We start from the raw sequence: 15075 nt of genomic DNA, 5'->3' as shown, positions 1-15075 counted from the left end.
GGGGGCCCTTCAGCCCAGGCCTCCTGCACAGCCCCCCCCCCCAGCCAGAGGCTCCTCTTCCCAGAAGTCCCCCCTTACCCCCCTTCTTCCCCCCCCCCCCATGGCTCACACTTGTTTCCCTGTCTATACAAGCGAGGCAGCCAGAAAAAATGCTCCAAGGAACTTTCTCCTAATCCCCAGGGCTTTCCTGTTTGGTCTGCGGCAGGCGCCCAAGGCTTTGGGCCCCTGGCTGGTCTGGGTGTTCTGGGCGCTGCACAGTGAAGAACGCAGCGGGGGAGGGGGGGAGGGGGGAAGAGTTCAGGCAGCCCCCCCAACTCCAACCCCACCAGCTGAGAGAAAGGCAAGGGAACGGCCCCAAGCCCGGTGGCCAACAAGTGGGGGAAAGAAAGGGCTGAGCCAGGGGAAGGTCGCTTCCCTGCCCGTTCCCCCGGCAGGTCCAGTCTAAACTCCTCTTTACTGCGAGCCTGTTCGGGCCTCCGTATCCCCAGGGAGCCAGCCCCCTCGGACTCCCCTCTCCCCTGGCCATCACCACATGGGGACCTCTGAAAGCGGCCCGATCTGACCTGCAGCCCCCCAAACGGTGCAGGGATGGGCATGGGCCTGCTGTGGGCCCCGCCTCCGGCCGCGGCAAAGCTGACGTCCCCCCAAGTTCTGTGCTAGAAACCAGAGGGCCTTCCTCTGAGGGTCGCTCTTTCCTTTTCTGCTTTTAGCATTCGTGAGGCTCCTCATGACTGCAGGGGGACGTGGGGACAACTCCCAGGCCCTGCTGCAGCCCCAGAAGTCTGGACAAAAGCCAAGGCCAAGTGGGGAAGGTGAGGGGAGAAGAAGTGACCCTGACATCAGGGAACAGGCCCAAGGCCAGCCCCAGCACCTGCAGCCTCCGGAGCCAGAGGCACATCCAAGGCCCGGCTCGGACTGCATGTGTGTGGGGGCCTGAGGAGTCACCTCGAAGCTCCAGACGCCCTGTCTGGGAGCAGAAGCACCTGAAGCCGGTGTGAATGGAGGCCGGCTCCGGCCCTGGGAGGAGCTGCCAGCTCTGGGGCCTTCTTCACTTCCAGGCGGAGTCGGGGGCGGAGGGGGGGAACGGGACTGACAAACGCGAAAGGGAGCAAGGAGGCCCCCTCCCAGCTGCTGGCAAGGGGAGGAGGTGAGAGGAGAACAACAGGCAGATGGGAAACTTTGGCCGAGGCTGGGCAGTGTACCTTGACCCCTCCTTCCCTGACTTGGTTCTTGAACTCTCTCCTCTTAGGCAAAGGGGGCACAAGAGCAGCCCGTGGAGCAAGGGGAGTGCAGGCCGGTGCACGCTCGCAAGCAGCGCACACACTCAGAGGCAGCCCCTCGCCTGCTTTCCTGCACTAGTGGGATACTGTAGCCATGGCAACTAACAAGTTCCTTCACATTAGAGCAGAGCCCGCACGCTGGGAGAAGGGGGGTTGGCGAGCAGACTCCTGGAAGCGAAGGTAACCCTGGGGTTGGCAAAGCTTAACCATCACCGTGACACGTTGGCCAAGTCATCTGCCCCCTCAGGCGCCCAATTTCTCATCTGAGTCTCTGCCAGGTCTCGGCTGCGGTTCCTTGCCTGGTGTGTGAGGACCGAGAAGCCCCCTGGTTTGGGGGAGCCGGTGACCAGAGCAGACTCTGGGGGTGAACCTGGATTCTGTCTCTCAGCTCCTCCCCCCCACTGTGCTGGAAAGGAAGCCCACCCTCATCCTTCCGGCTTCCTGATGGACACAGGCCTCCTGGCTGTCCCACTTGCAGACGTCTCGCCACCTTGCTCTCTGTCCCCCAGGCCCGAGGGCTCAGAAGCCACCTCCACCCTTTCCCACTGACACCCACCTTTCCTCCGCTGCTGACCCCATCTCACCCCGCCCACAGTTTGGTGGCACAGAGTGGGGTCTCCCTGCCAGACTGAACTCCAGGGGGACGGGCACCGAGCTTTGACATCTTTTGAATCTGCATCAATCAATCAGCGTCATCAAGCACCTCAGGTCCCAGGCACTGACTCTGCTAGGAGCCGGGCCACAAAGAAATGAAAAAGACCACCTGCCCTTAAAGGGACCCCCGGGGCAACAAGGGAGAACAAACGTAAGCGCCGCGTATGGACGAGGTGTGCACAAGAGCAAGAGAGCCAGAGAGAAGGCACCGGAACCAACAAGGACTAGCAAAGTCTTCCTGGAGAAGGTGGGATTTAGCTGGGACTTAACAGGAGGTGGAGAGGAGAAGGGAGAGTGCTCCAGGCTGTGGGACCCAGCGGCCAGGAAGCCAGGGTCACTGGGCTGAAAAGGACAATTTGGGGAGCGAGGCATGAGAAGAGTGGGAAGGCAGGAGGGTCCTGGAACCCCGAACAGAGGGTTTTGCATTTGATGTCCAAGGCCACAGGGAACCACTGGTGTTTGCCCGGCGGGGAGGTGACAAGCTCGGACATCCAACTTGAGGAAAGTCCCTGTGGCCAGAGGCGAGGGCTGACTGCAGTGAGTGGGGAGAGAGTCATGGAGACGACTATGTTTCACGCCAGAAGGACGGAAGGATGGCGGTGTCTTTGACGGCGATAAGGAAGTCTGGAAGGGGGAAGATGAATGTTGAGTTTCGGGGATCTACGGGACGTCTGGTTCTAGATGTCTGAAAGGCAAGACAGCGGGGTGAGCTTGGAGGTCGGCAGGGACGGCGAGGCGGCCGGCCACGGTCACTCCCTGTGAGACAGCCCCGGGTCAGACATGGCCCGAATGAAGAGCTAACAGAGGAGACGGAGGAGAGGTCACGGGTCTGGTGTTCCACACGCTGACAGGGAGAAGAACAAGGGCAAGGGGGAGCGCCAAAGGCTGCAGTCAGGTCAAGAAGGGCATGAGTTGGGAAGAGATCACTGGACCCAACCACGAAGAGGTCCAGGCTGACCCCGGACTTGAGAACGGAGCGTGGAGCGCACACAGATGGCGCTTCATATGTGTCCGTGGCCTCGGCCCGATGGTGGAGCACAGCACACCAGGCCCTTTTCTCCCTGATGACCATCCTGCTTCACTGATACAGGAAGACCCCAAGGGCCTTCATCTTTGGAGCTGCCCCCCCAGATGGTCTTTCCTCAAAGGGAGCACCCGGACGCACAGCAGTAGAGCCAGGAGAGAAAGGGGTAGATGCAACATCCACAAAGCCCATCCACGTACGCACCCCCCCATCTGGTTCTTAAAAGCCCAGGGGGCTTTCCCTTATCTTACAAATGAGGAGAGCAGGCAGATAGCCATGCAGGTCCCCAAGTGTCAGAGCCAGATCTGGCCCTAGATCACTCAGCCCCAAGCTCCAGCACGGCTCCTCTGGAGGATAAAACAGGGAAGGACCGGTTCGGTGAGGGCACAGAAGCTCTGTAACAAGGGAAGATGGGGCCAAAAGAGCAATACTGCAATCAGTCCATCAGCATTTCTTAAGAGCTTTCTGTATGCTGGGCTCCACGCAAAGCCCTGGGCCAAGGACTGAGCCCAGAAGCCAGTGTCCCTGAGGAGCTTTTGGTCTTTGCTGCTGGAAACCAGAAGAAGCCCCTGGAGCCCAGCAAATGCAGGAGGTCTCCTGGCTCTCCTCTGGCCTGGTCTGACTATATCTGAAGCATGATCTGAAGGAGGCTGCCAGGCTAGGGAAGGGCCCTGAGTTTACCCCACAGGAGAACAGCGGAAGGACCTGGGGACTTTCAGCCCAGACAAAATGTGTAGAAGTCTGAACACTGTCATCAGGAAAGGGGCCAAGGCTCAGGCTGCCTGGCCCCGGAGGGCAGAAGTGGGAGCTCTGGGGAGGAACTGCAGTGACAATGTTGAGGCTGACATCAGAAAGCAGCTCGGAACAAAGATCCCCAAGCCTAGCGGGCTGCTGCAGAAGGTCCTCCTTGGAGATCTTCAACGGAAGCATGGACAGCGGCTTGCGGGGGCTACCCCCGGGGGACACCTGCTTCCAGCTCTCCCAGACTCCAGCCACGCTCTCCCTCTCAGCACGAGCCTCCTTCACTCAGCAATGCTGCTTGGAAGGCAGCTGGTCCTAACCAAGATCTCCTCAGGACCCAGGACAGCAGCCCATGAAGAGGCCATCTGAGAGCTGGGGGGCCATTGAAGACTTCCAAGCATCTGAGAGAACTTTCCATCAGTCCCACAAATGGTCAACAGGAGACACCAACAGGTGGCCAGTGGATATAAGCAGAAGTTGTTGCTACACAAACACCAATGGCCATTATTCAAGATCACGGGATCAAAAGTGACAAAGCACCAAGAGCGGCTGCTACTTAGGCAGTCCTGCGCAGAGGCCCGGTGGGATGGGGAGGCCCGGCCTCGGCCCCTCTGAGGCCGTCTGGGCTAACTCTCAGAGGCCCGGGCCGCTGCTCTCTGCAGGCAACACAGGGATGTAACACTAAATCCCAAAGTGATTTTACTCCGTCGTTTCGGTGGGTACCACACGGCTGCCTCACTTATAGCTAGGAGTGGTTTGGACCCAACGGTAAAGCTAAAATTCGTCTTGGTTAATTTACCCATAAAATTTATCCATCATGCCCCAAGGAAGCGGGCTGCACCAGCCACCACTACCAAAACATGACTGGTCCCAAATTTGACCGCAACGTGTTACGGGCTGGCTGGAGCCACCTTCTCGGTCGGGCTTTCTTGCTTATGATTCTGGATTCTTTTTATAAGGGAACGCTGGACAATCCTGCAGAGGCCCTATTAAAGGAAAGACCCCTCACCCCCCTTCCCAAGTCTTCATTTCACCCTGGCAACCCTCTCTCAGTTCCTTCATGCCTATCCAACCTATCTATCCTCCCGAGGATCCTTTAAAGTTTTCATCTAAAGCAAAATCGGCAGAAGACAAAAACAATTTATAGTCACTAAAATCAAACAGAGTTTGTGTTCCATGATCCCTATAACTAAACATCTGGCTATATATATATATCTGATACACACGTTCTGGGACAGAAGCTGGGGGGTGGGGGAGGAGATGAGAACTAAAACATGACCTTTTAAATAAGGAAAAGGACAATGTCAGACCCATTGTGAAGCAGGGACAGTATAAGCCTTATTTTCTTTATTCAGAGAGGAAAGGGAGTAGAGGGAGTCTTGGGGTCCCCCACTCTGAGGGCCCGGAGCGCCCGTGCATCCATGGAAAGACAAGAGCAGGATTCCAGCAGCAGGAGCGGCACTCGAGGAGTCCCAAGCTGATTCCCAGGGAGAGACAGGGAAGGTGTTTGTTTCGAGGGGCAGTTATTGGGGGGTAAGTGGGAAAAGGGGAACTAAGATGTGCTTCCTGTCTGTTCCTGGGATCCCCAGGATCACGTGAGCTCATGGCGAGCATCTGGAGGACTGGAAAGGCGCTGGCTCTGGGGGCTCCCCCTTGTCACTAAGCTCTGGCCCCCAGCTTCTCCTCATGTCACCTGTTGTCTCTGACAACACCAGGTCCTTCCATTCCATGAGAGCATCTCCCAATGCTCTGCTGCGGTGCGACCCACCAGCCTGCATCCCCCCTCCCAACGCACAGCGACTCTGAAAAGAGTCTGAAAAGACAATAACTCATCGAAGAAATAAGAAGCGGGACAGATATTTCTCATCCTTCCACACGCTGAGAATCTGCCTTGCTGTTTCTTGTGGGCATGAATGCTCTGATCCCAAGACCTTGTCCACATCAAGCTGCCCTAAGGCCCACAGGCACTCCCTCCCCCCAGCCCCTCCACCTGCCTCCTGTCCAGCTGGATAAGCCAGCACTCCCCTGCTCTCCCCACCCCCCAGCAGAGAGCCTTTTCTTACCCAAAGGCAGAGGAACTAAAAACAGCAGCTGGGGAGCTCAGTTGACTCACCCAGCATAATCATCTCCTCCCAGAATCTCCAGGCTCCTCCTGGGGTTTTTGCCAACACAAAGTAAAAAAGAAACACAGGCTCTTAAAAAAATCTCAGCATTTCTGAAACAGTCTTTCCACCTGGGTGCAGATTTAACCCTCTGGCTGAACATTCCCCAAGCAGCCTTCAGAGTGCTGGCTGAGAGCAGCCAAGGCATTCGACTAAGTGGACACCAGCATCACCGGGTCCTACTCACGGCTCCTCCCACAATTCTTTTAGGGCTGGGGAGTAAGACAGTGCCCCTGGGCCTCCTCGTCTGTCACAAGGTAGGAACCGTCTCTAATGCTTTTTCCTTCTCTGGGGTCCCTCATGAGGAAGGAGAAAAAAAAGGCAAATGCTCAGCTCTTCAGACAAGGTCAAGATCAGCACAAGGGAGTCTGCTTTTCCTAAAAGATGCTGATTAGGGCAGCAAGGTGGCGCAGTGGGTAGAGCAACAGCCCTGAAGTCAGGAGGACCTGAGTTCAAATCTAGCCTCAGACACTTAACATTACTGGCTGTGGGACCCTGGGCAGGTCACTTAACCCCAATTGCCTTAGGAGGAAAAAAGATGCTAATTAAAGTTACTAATGGCAGGATAGTCCCCCATGCCCACCTACACATTCTTATAACTACTCAATTTAAGTAACAATTAAAATTTCATCAGACTTTATGGCCTAAGAGGCAAAATCCACAATGCACCTTACATTGACAGGTCTGGGGTTTTGTCTTCTCCATACAACAAAAAGGTCCCGAAAGCCAAGAGAGGGTACACATGTTTCACAGTGAGGCTGGTGGAAACCCAGGACCCTGCAGCTCACCATCATGGAGAGCTATTGCCTACAATTCCAGAAGCTTTGCTCTACAATGCAACCAATAAAAATGGAAATGCTGAAATAAACTTTGGGAATCAGATGCCGTAACATCCAAAGCGTCCTCAAAAAGAGTCTGGCCCAACCATACACACAGGATTGACCAAATGGATGAAGAATTTCCAAGATGATGACATATCTGAATGGAAAACCTAGCGAGAAGTTAACTTAGACAACAGCTTTGATAAAGTAGCAGATCCCACAACAAACCCGAAAAATCAAAGACATTTTTATGTAGAAATAACAAAATCTAGGAAAGAAAAACAGAATGAGAAACACATTCAAAATTATTACAGAATGTATAACGTACCAACAACCACCCATCAAAGCAAACTCAATATCTCTATAGACAAAATTCCAAAAAACTCTATAAAGAACAACTTAATCAGAAGAATAGTCAATGTTCATGATTGGGCTATGCCAACATAATAAAAATACTATAGAAATTAATTTACTACTTCATGGTTGTACCAAACAAACTACCAATGACACACTTTACAAAATTTAAAAAAATCTGGAGACAAAAAGAATAGTACTTCCAAACTTCAAACTGTATTTTAAAACAGTAGTTATCAAACCATTTGCTATTAGTTTAAAACAATAGAAAAACAATTCGGTAGAACAAAAAGAAAAGAAAAGCAGAAGGCATTCTACACTATCAACAACCCTGACCCTTCAAGAAAAATTTATTTAGAAAAAACTCCCCATTTGACAAAAATTTCAGGGGAAAATGGAAAGCAGTCTGGCAGAGATATAGTTTAGAATAACATCTTATACTATAAATCTTAAACTCAAAAATAGATAAGTGATCAGAATACTGAAGAGCATACATAAAAATATTAGAAAAGATATATTACAAGTTATGGCTGCTGAAGAAAATTATTTTAAAAAGATTTTTATAATTAAAAAAAAAATTACATTCTCCTAGTTTTCCCCAGTATATAGTCTGAGAGCCATCTCACATAACAAATAATATTTTTAAAGAAGAAAAAAAAGGAAATAAAAAGGAGAAAACCTAGCATAACTAATAAAATGAAAAAATACACAAATTTGCACAATTCCTGAGGCATTCCCTCATTTATTTTCATTCAAGTCCTGCTAATCTTACTCGTTCTATCACATTCATTTTTGATTTGGGGTATATCATCGTTTCTGTTGCCACTGTTGACGTTACTGTGTATATTGTATTGTTGGTTCTGCTGATTTAACTCTGTATCAATTAATATAGATCTTTCCATTCTTTTCTATATTCATCACTTTCATCATTTCTTTAAGCACAAAAATATCCCACTACGTTCATGGACCATAAGTTGTTCTGCCATTCTCCAAATCAATGAGCATCTACTATTTCTAAATCTTTGCTAACACAAAAAGTGGTTTCCTTTGGGTACGAACTCAGTAAATGAAGTCTCTGGGTCAAAAAATAGGGACATTTTGTTAGATTTGCATAATTCCAAAATGACTATCATTTCACAACCCCTCCGACATTTACTGGGGTCACTTTTTCGGTCATTTTGCCGATTTGCAGGTATGAGGTGGAACCACAGGATGGCTTTGATTTGTATTTTTCCTTATTATTAGTGATTTATAGTATTCTTTCAAGTGATTGTGAATACTTTGCAAATCTTTTAAGAATTCTTTGTATCAAAGGGGTGAACTGTTAATCAAACAAAGGACAGAGGAAATTGTAAAAAAAAAAAAAAAAAAATCTACCTGAAAATGTTCAGTAATACAGGATTTGGAAGTTTCTGCAAGAACAAAATTATTGCTGCTGGAAAACGAAAGGGAACGGTCAAGGGAAAATTTGTGGATCAGCTATTAGGTTTGGGGACACATTTAATCTTTAACGGTTTAAAACTCCACTAAGACTTTGGGACATCCGCTATTTCTTAAGGGTCTGATATGCTAAATAATAAGTAACTCATTACATGAATAATAGCTACCATTTGTCTAGATGGAGAGGTGTGTGAAAGGGGGGGAGGTGTATAGGGCACCAGGTCAGGAGTCACAAGACCCTGAGTCTGGTCTCAGGCACTTACTCTATGTGATCTTGGGCAAGTCACCCTGTTTACCTCAGTTATAAAACAAAATGGAGAAAGAAATGGCAACTCCAGTATATCTGCCAAGAAAACCTTCAAAAATGGGGTCACCGAAGAGTGAGACATAGCTAAAAATGATGAAATGTAAGGTTTGCAAAGTGCTTTGCAAACATTATCACATCTGATCCTTGCAACAATCCTGGGCGTCAGATGCTATTACTATTCTCATTGGACAGCTGAGGAAACTGAAGCAGACAGAGGTTGAGGGGCCAGTCCGGAAGCCATGAGGAGCCGGATTTGACTTCAGGACGTCCTCGTTCCAGATCCAAGGCTCTGTGGCCCCGGAGAGAAGTAAGAGAGGGCTCCTATGAGCTAAAGCCAAGGAGATGAAGTGAACTCAAAGCATCAATCACACACAGCGAAGGAACAGAGCGGGGCCTCCAGGAAGGGGTCTGGGGGGAACTGCAGGGATGGACATTGCATATAAGGGGGGCAGCTAGTTGTTCTTTCTTATTTTCTGGGAAGAAGAGAGGGAATTGTAGGGAGTGAAAACCAAAAAACCGAGAGAACATGTTCAGTTTCACACAGAAAAAGAAGGCTCTAGAACGAGTCTATCTGGGCTAGGTGGTCCAGGTGAGGAGCATGCTTGGCTTCCAAACTCGTTCCCAAGGGGATGGGACCCCGGATCAGTGAGCTGCTCGCCTTTCCAAAGACTTGAGGGAATCCCTCCATCACTGGATGTCCCTCACGCAGTAACTCTAGTCTGGGACACAGGAAGCACTTGCCTGCTTGTCGATAACTGAGGCCTAGGGCTCTCTAAGGCTCTGCTAAGAGCACCAAGGCCGGTGAAGCTCTGCCAAGCTGGACAAACTCGAAATAAAGGTTGGTAAAGGACAGTGGGCATGCCGTCCAAGGCCTCTCCTCCAAGCCGGGCCCAGGTGTCTCCGCAACAAGAAAAGCTCCGATTCGCCAGGTGCCAATACCATTTGGAACCTACCGGTACCGGCTCATCTGGCTCCCGGCAGCCACAAGAGAACTGCCTTGCTACTCACGGAGCTGCATCCAACTCAAACATTCGCAGTCTAAGTGTACTTTCCCATGGAAACAAAGTTTGTGGTCCACTTCTAAGCACAAAGTCCAAGGAGGCCGAAGAGAGGAAGAACAGCTCCCCAGACACACGAGCGGTGGCCAGAGCACTCTGTGTGCCAGCCAAGTGCCAGAAACTGGTGCCCATCAAGCGGAGAAGGGCACCGGCAGCACCCACAAACGCACTGGAGAAAGGCAACCCCGAACAAGTCAAAGGAGCCCAGAGAGCCTTTGGGGAGCTAGTGCAAGTGAAGGGCAGACCCAGCTCAAGGCTCCCCCTGCCTGCCACTACCTCCAAGACACCCACTTTCCTTGGGGCACCACAGGGGTGGCAAGGGTCTCTGGGATTCTCTAGTTTCTGTCAGGGCAAAGTCACTGGGTTGGTGGCTTCGGCCGAGCTTTTTAACTCTTTCTCCTTTAAAATCTTTGTTGCAAGCCAAGGTTTATTGCTTGAGGAAGAGATTGGAGGATGTAGCCTGAAATTCATGTCACGCCAAGACAACAGCAACCATTGAACAGCTCAGCAAGAATCCCTCAGGCTTGTGGGACTGAGGGCTGGCAAAAGGCTCTAGGGTCCCACCCTGCAAGGGAGGGGCTGTTAACCCTCCAGGGGGGCAAACTCAGGCTCAGAGAGAGGTCAGCTAGTGCCAGGGGAAACGAGTCTCCTTGCTTTGGTGTTTCAACCCTAACCCTAACCCTAATTTTTAAAATCTGTCTTTTTTTTTTATTTTTATGAGGAAATCCCCAAGTTCCAAATGGCAGCAAGAGGGAGAGGAGTGGTGGCCAGGGACATGAGTCAGCTTCAGAGTCTGGGGAGGGAGAGTCAAGTACAGCTGGAGGTCTGGGACAGGGAACCGGGGGTCAGGAGAAGTGGGGGTCACAAAGCTGACAGAAGAGGGCAGTAGGAAAGAGACAGGTTTCCCTCCCTTTCCTCATTCTTCCTTTTTTCCCATGGACCATGGGCAGCATCTGGGGCTCTCACCAGAATGGGATACCAAGCCATGACCCTAAGTGAGGGGCGGAGCCTAGGAAAAGATGGGTGAGGGAGTGGAGTGGAGCAAAGCAATGGCTTCTGGTCATATTTGACTCCTCAAATCAAGTCAAAGGCATTTATTAAGCACTCACTGTGTGCCTAGCACTAGGCAGACAAGGTGCCAGATACAAGGTAGCAGAGCTTCCATTCTACAGGGGACAGCAGGAAATAAGAAGGATGGGGGCGCAGGCTGTGGCAGGCCATTCCCACCCCTAACTTGGCAGTTTCCGAATCCTTTCTTCGCAGCCACCCTCTGAGGTCAGGGCAGGAGCGTCATTATTTCCATTTGACACAAGAAGAACCTGGATTCCGAAAGGTTCTATCACTGGTCAAAGATCAGAACTGGAAGTCAGGCCTTTGGAGAGGGGTGAGTCCTGGGCAGTCCCAAACTTCCCAAAAGCATGACTCTGGGCATTTCCTCTCCTCTTTTGTGAAATGGGAACAAGAGTCCCTCCTTTACAGGAGACAGTGTGGGCAAAAAGCTTTGCAAACCTTAAAACAGCAGCTCTTTGGCCACCAGTGTACATGCTGACCTTGACGTCCACTTATAGACCCCAAAATAAACCAGGATAAACAATGCCAAGGCAGAAGAGTCGGAAGAAAAGGCCTTGGTGGGAGCAGGAGGGAATCTGGTTTATGTGACTGGACATACTGATTTCCTTTCCTTTTTTCCCCAATGGGGGAAGATATAAAGAGAAAATAATTTTTGTTGATTAAAAATAAAAATGAAATGTCATTTGAAAAACAGAAGAAATCACAAAATTAGCAAGTAACCTACAATTGGTACAGATTCCAAAGGCTTGACTAACATATCCAGCGGGGCAATGATTCTAACTAGAGAATTCTGGGTTTTTAAGAAATGCCCGTTGGGGCTCAGGGGTCAGGATAGAAGCATCTATCTTGGCAGTCCCAAGATTCTGAGTTAAAAGGGACCTCAGCAATCACTCACCCGCTTGTTTTACAGATGAATGAGGAAACCAAGACCATCACCCACCCTGTGCTGGTCATCTGCTCTGCAGGTTCACCAAATGAGCACCCTTGCTTGCTTCTCAGGACGGCTCCAATGGGAGCATCTGAATCTATGTGTATCTGTTTGTCTGTCTCTGTCTCTCTCGTTCTCTCTGTCTTCTTCTTCTTCTTCTTCTTTTTTATTAAAGCTTTCTATTTACAAAACATGTACATGGGTAATTTTTCAACTTTGACACTTGCAAAACTTTTTGTTCCAAATTTTCCCCTCCTTCCCCCCACCTCTTCCCCTAGATAGTAGGTAATCCAATACATGTGAAATATGTTAAATCCAATATATGTATACATATTTATAGTTATTTTGCTGAACAAGAAAAATCGGATCGAGGAGGAAAAAAAAAAAACTGAGAAAACAAAATGCAAGCAAACAATAAGAGAGTGTGAGAATACTATATTGTGGTCCACATTCAGTTCCCACAGTCCTCTCTCTGGGTGTAGATGGCTCTCTTCATCACTGAACAAGTGGAACTGGTTTGAATCATCTCACTGTTGAAGACTGCCATGTGCATCAGAAATGATTGTCATATAATCTTGCTGTTGCCGTGTACAGTGATCACCAGGTTCTGTTCATTTCACTCAGCATCAGTTCATGCAAATCACTCCAGGCCTCTCTGAAATCATCCTGCTGGTCATTTCTTACAGAATAATAATATTCCATAACATCACATACCTAACTTATTTAGTCATTTCCCAACTGCTGGGCATCCACTCGGTTTCCAGTTTCTGGCCACCACAAACAAGGCTGCCACAAACATTTTTGCACATGTGGGTCCCTTTCCCTCCTTTAAGATCTCTTTGGGATATAAGCCCAGTAGTAACGCTGCTGGATCACTAAGTATGGACAGTTTGGTAACTTTCTGAGCACAGTTCCAGATTGCTCTCCACAATGGCCAGATTCATTCATAATTCCACCAACAATGTATCAATGTCCCAGTTTTCCCACATCCTCTCCTAACATTTATCATTATCTTTTCCGGTCATCTTAGCCAGTCTGACAGGTGTGTAGTGGTACCTCAAAGTTGTCTTAATTTGCATTTTTCTGATCACTAGTGATTTGGAGCACCTTTTCATATGACTACAAATGGTTTCAAGTTCTTCATCTGAAAATTGTTCATATCCTTTGACCATTTGTCAATTGGAGAATGGTTTGATTTCTTATAAATTTGAGTGCATTCTCTATATATTTTAGAAATGAGGTCTTTCCAGAGACTGGAAACCGAGTAGATGCCCATCAATTGGAGAATGGCTGAATAAATTGTGGTATATGAATATTATGGAATATTACTGTTCAGTAAGAAATGACCAACAGGCCTGGAAAGACTTACATGAACTGATACTGAGTGAAACGAGGAGGGCCAGGAGATCCTTATATACTTCAACAACAATACTATATGAAGATCAATTCTGACGGACCTGGCCATCTTCAGCAATGAGATGAACCAAATCAGTTCCAATGGAGCTGTAATGAACTGAACCAGCTATGCCCAGTGAAAGAACTCTGAGAGATGGCTAAGAACCATTACGTTGAATTCCCAATCCCTCTATTTTCACCTGCCTGCATTTTGGATTTTCTTCACAGGCTAATTGTACAATATTTCAGAGTCCGATTCTTTTTGTACAGCAAAATAACAGTTTGGTTATGTGTACTAATTGTGTATCTAATTTATACTCTAATATATTTAACATCTACTGGTCATCCTGCCATCTAGGGGAAGGGATGGGAGGAAGGAGGGGAAAAATTGGAACAAAAGGTTTGGCAATTGTCAATGTTGTAAAATTACCCATATGTATAACTTGTAAATAAAAAGCTATGAAATTAAAAAAAAAAAAAAAAAAAAAAATGAGGCCTTTATCAGAACCTTTAACTGTAAAAATGTTTCCCCAGTTTATTGCTTCTCTTCTAATCTTGTCTGCATTAGTTTTGTTTGTACAAAAACTTTTTAACGTAATATAATCAGAGTTATCTATTTTGTGATCAATAATGATCTCTAGCTCTTCTTTGGTCGCAAATTCTGTCCTCAGATCTGAGAGATCAATTATCCTATGTTCTTTTAATTTGTTTATAATCTCATTCTTTATGTCTAGATCATAAACCCATTCCAACTTTATCTTGGTATAAGGTATTAGGTGTGGGTCAAGCCCTAATTTCTTCCATACTAGTTTCCAGCAGTTTTTGTGAGATAGTGAGTTCTTATCCCAAAAGCTGGGGTCTTTGGGTTTGTCAAACACTAGATTACTATAGTCATTGACTATTTTCTTCTGTGAACCTAACCTATTCCGCTGATCAGCTGCTCTATTTCTTCGCCAGTACTAAATAGTTTTGATGACCACTGCTTTATAATATAGCTTTAGATCAGGTACAGCCGGGTCACCTTCATTTCCCTTTTTTCCCCATTAATTCCCTTGAAATTCTTGGCCTTTTGTTCTTCCAGATGAATTTTGTTGTTATTTTTTCTAGGTAAGTAAGATAGTTTCTTGGGAGCCTGATTGGTACAGCACTAAATAAATAGATTAGTTTAGGGAGTGTTGTCATCTTTATTATATTTGCTTGACCTATCCAAGAGCACCTGATATTTTTCTAGTTGTTTAGATCTGACTTCATTTGTGTGGAAAGTGTTTTGTCATTTTGCTCATATAGTTCCTGACTTTCCCTTGGCAGAAAGATTCCCAAATATTTTATACTATCGACAGTTACATCTCTATCTTTTTCAACTGAGCTGAGTTATCCCTTATGTCACAGGGGCCTGTGCTCGAAGCCTGTCAGAGCGTGGGCTGTGCTGCATGAAGGTCACCTCCCTGCTGCATTGGGAGGCTCCACTGGACATCCTGTGGCCAGAGCATCTCACTCCATCTTTTTGGGAGCTTCCAGTACTACCAGGACCCAATGGGAAGTAAGCTCATGGCAGAGGGGATACAGTGCTGAACTTAAGAGTTAGAATGACCTAGATTCGAAACTTGCCTCTTCTCCCTTTGAACCCTTAGTCCCAGGGCCAGTTTCCTCTCATAGCTGCATGCCCTGAGCCCCTGCAGGGAGAGTCCAAGAGATCTTGGATCTCAGAAGGGAAGGAGAAATGGGATGTAAGATCCAGGAAGGCAGGGGCACCCCTTACACAGAATGTGAGAAAGAAAGAAGCCCAGCTGCCCGCCCCTGAGCACGGCCCCGTTTGTTCATCCTGAAGGAATCAGAAACA

At 48.3% G+C, this 15075-nt stretch overlaps 1 protein-coding gene across 4 annotated transcripts in view; it reads right to left on the bottom strand.

Annotated features, from left to right (window-relative positions):
- MARK2 (microtubule affinity regulating kinase 2) overlaps positions 1 to 15075 on the bottom strand; it is a 48920-nt gene that overhangs the window by 14335 nt on the left and 19510 nt on the right. The window lies entirely within an intron of this gene.

This window comes from Antechinus flavipes, chromosome 6 (assembly GCF_016432865.1).
Source record: "Antechinus flavipes isolate AdamAnt ecotype Samford, QLD, Australia chromosome 6, AdamAnt_v2, whole genome shotgun sequence".
Lineage (NCBI taxonomy): Eukaryota > Metazoa > Chordata > Mammalia > Dasyuromorphia > Dasyuridae > Antechinus > Antechinus flavipes.
This window is presented reverse-complemented; position numbering and strand designations above follow the sequence as displayed.